Source organism: Mus pahari, chromosome 14, assembly GCF_900095145.1.
Source record: "Mus pahari chromosome 14, PAHARI_EIJ_v1.1, whole genome shotgun sequence".
In the NCBI taxonomy this organism is placed as follows: Eukaryota; Metazoa; Chordata; class Mammalia; order Rodentia; family Muridae; genus Mus; species Mus pahari.
The window spans coordinates 42,556,881-42,560,238 of NC_034603.1; the positions used below are offsets into that span (position 1 = coordinate 42,556,881).

The window sequence follows — 3,358 nt, forward strand, 5'->3', positions numbered from 1 at the left end:
GGTTGTGAGCCACCATGTGGTTGCTGGGATTTGAACTCCGGACCTTCGGAAGAGCAGTCGGGTGCTCTTACCCACTGAGCCATCTCACCAGCCCCTCTCTCTCTCCTTCTTACTCTCTAGCCTTTATTCTCTCTTTCTCTTTCCCCCTTCTCTCCTCTTGGCCATGGCCGGTCTCTCTCTCTCTTTTACCTCCCCCCTCCCACCTTTCTATAATAAAGCCCTAAAACCATAGACGCAACAGGGTGTTCTTCTCCCCACCCCACACCCCACCCCCGTCAGAGGGCTGCCCCTTGTCCACCCCCTGTCGAGTGGGGTCAGTGGCTTCGATGCCCATGTCCGGCAGCCCTCCATGTCTGCTTGCCCAGAGCATGGGTGGAACTCTGGCTGGATGTGGGCTATCCTCCCCCTCTCTTCCCCTGTCCTCCTTTTTAGTTCCCACACATGGTGGCTCAACCATCTGTAATGGGATTCGATGCCCTCTTCTGGTGTATCTGAAGACAGCTACAGTATACTCATATAAATAAAATAAATTAATAAATTTTTAAATAAAAATATCAATTTGATATTTTATGCTTCATATTTTAAATTTTATTTATTTATTATATGTGAGAACACTGTAGCTGTCTTGAGACACACCAGAAGAGGGCATCGAATCCCATTACAGATGGTTGTGAACTACTATGTGGTTGCTGGGATTTGAACTCAGGACCTTCAGAAGAGCAGTCAGTGCTTTTAACTGCTGAGCCATCTCTCCAGCCCAGGTTTCATTTTTTTATGTGTTTTTTTTGTTTTGTTTTGTCTTTGTTTTTGTTTTTTGTTTTGTTTTAAAATCAGATTTTAGCTGTAAATTTTATTGATGGAATACTGTTGTTAAGAAATAGTTTGGGAGAAGGACAGGTGGGAGACAAGCAGGGACAAGAACGGAACACAGGTTGGTAAAGAGACACGTGGTAGGACACAGTGGCAAGAAATTATTTGGGTTAGGTAGATGGGTTAGCTGAGGGACTGTCTCAGCAAACAGACCAACGGCCTTATTGTATCCAGATGTTTCTGGTATCTTTATAATTAAACCTCAAGCAGGACCCCCAAAAGTCCTCGCAAAACTCCTCAGTTTAGGCAAGGATCTAGGAAATAGTGGACTTGAAGCTCTACTAGGATACAATTGCAACGACATTTTAATGTCCCGTAACAAAAGCAAGCCAGATGGTGACAGCTATATTCCCAGCAAGTCAGGGAGGAAACAAGGGTTAGGTGTTCAAGGACCACTTTTACATGATTTTGGGGAAAGCCTGAACCACAAGACCCTGTCACAAAACAAAACAAAACAAAACAAAACAAAACAAAAGAAAGCAAACAAACCAAAAAAACCTCATGAGGGTTGGAGAGGAGGCTCAGCACTGGCTGCTCTTTCAGAGGTCCTGAGTTCAAATCCCAGCAACCACATGGCGGCTCACCGTCTCTAATAGGATCTGATGTCCTCTTCTGGTGTGGCTGAAGAGAGGGCCAGTGTATTCATATACATAAAATAAATAAATAAAATCTTAAAAACAACAGAAAAAGAATGTATAGTCAAAAAAAAAGAAATACTTTGGGAAGTGATTATATGCTTTAGTGCTTATATGTGAGCGTTGGTTTTTTTTTTTTTTTATTGTTTTTTATCTATTTATTTAAGGGTAGGAGTCCCGTCTCATTGTTCTAGATCTGGCTGGCCTGGACCAGGTGTGGTATTTCTCCTTCCTCTCCCTGGTTCTGAGATTACGACATGTGCTTTCACACCAAACTTTAAAAATGGTTTGTGAACTCGAACTGTCCCAGGCTCTATAATAGGCTATAAAACAGATGGAGTGGTTAGGGAACTGAGCAAAGAAATCAGAACCTTTTTAGATCCTTTTAGTTTTGTGGCAGAGCAAAACAAACCTGAAACAATGTCTATAAAGACTGTATAGGCATAAGTGCTGAGGTGAATGACAGGGATAAGAAGAACATTTCAGAAAGAGACAGCTAAGTCTGGTCTGCTCAGAAATTACGTCAGAGAGGAATCTGATTGTCAGTTCGTCCTAAGGAAGACTTTATTGAATGTTTAATGGAATAGCTTAAGACATACATTGAGGCCCTGCCCTGTGTGTAGTACATCACATGATTCTGGAAGGTCTGCAGGGCTGTATATAGTTGTTATTTAAACACGCACAATATCCCCTTTTTATTAAACCAGGAAACAGTTCTATGGAGAGTGCTACCAGTTCCTGGAGGCTGCACAAAGTCAACCCAGTCTAATTTTCTAGCCCAGCCCTTAAGCACTTGGATATTTTACTTACCTAGGTTTTTGCCTTTTCCTGAGTCTCCTGTGTCATAACCTCCTTGGGCAGCCTTTATTCAGAGTCCTGCTTAGGAATCATTCCAGTAGTCTCTCCTCTGAGAGAATCAGAGTTACCCCAGGTCTAACATGTCAGAGCTCCTGAGCAGGGCATGTACACATGCTCAGTGATAGAATGCTTTCTTAGCAGGACAGAGTCTGGGTCCCACCCCTCACATCACTGGAGTAATAACAACAACAACAACTGTTACTATTATTATTATTACTTCTATAGATATGAAATCCAGGATATAGATACAGAATTTATAGAGTAGATACAGAAGAATTTATATTTGCTATAGTAGAGCAGAGTGAAACAGTTTGGCCCTGTCTCACCCTCTTTGAACGGGCTCACTCCCAAGATTCTCTTTCTCATAGTAAGTAGTTGCCTCTGTGGAGTTTGGTTTTTTTGTTGTTGTTGTTTTGTTTTTTTTAATTAGCATATACTCCATGGCCCCTTAATTGATTGATGCTGTCTAATATGGTAGTCAGAAGAATTGAGAATTTGAGAGCACTCTGGGCTGTGTGAGATCCTGCTTCAGAAACAGCAACAACGAAATCATTTCATTTGGGAAAATAACCTTTTTTTATTAGTGTCTTTTTAAAAAGGTGTAAAATTGTTGGGCAGTAGTGGCGCACGCCTTTAATCCCAGCACTTGGGAGGCAGAGGCGGGCGGATTTTTAGTTCAAGGCCAGCTTGGTCTACAGAGTGAGTTCCAGGTTAGCCAGGGCTACACTGTGTGTGTGTGTGTGTGTGTGTGTGTGTGTGTGTGTGTGTGTGTGTGTGTGTGTGTTCATGTTCTTAGCTAAATGTAACTTAAGGATACCATGTACAAAATTTTAACTTTAAAGAAATAATTTAATTACTGTAGTGTCACTTTTGATATTTTAAGTGGAACTTGAGTCCCTCTAGTGGGTGGAATTTAATCTGCTTAAGCCCTAGGTAGAAAGTTTGAAGGTGCTTTGGATTCCCATGGCCCTAGCTTTTTTTTTTTTTTTTTTTTT

The 3,358-nt window shown here is 41.6% G+C and overlaps 1 protein-coding gene across 2 annotated transcripts in view; it reads left to right on the plus strand.

The window, feature by feature from the left end:
* Positions 1-3,358, plus strand: part of Mettl16 (methyltransferase like 16) — a 54,730-nt gene that overhangs the window by 43,862 nt on the left and 7,510 nt on the right. The window lies entirely within an intron of this gene.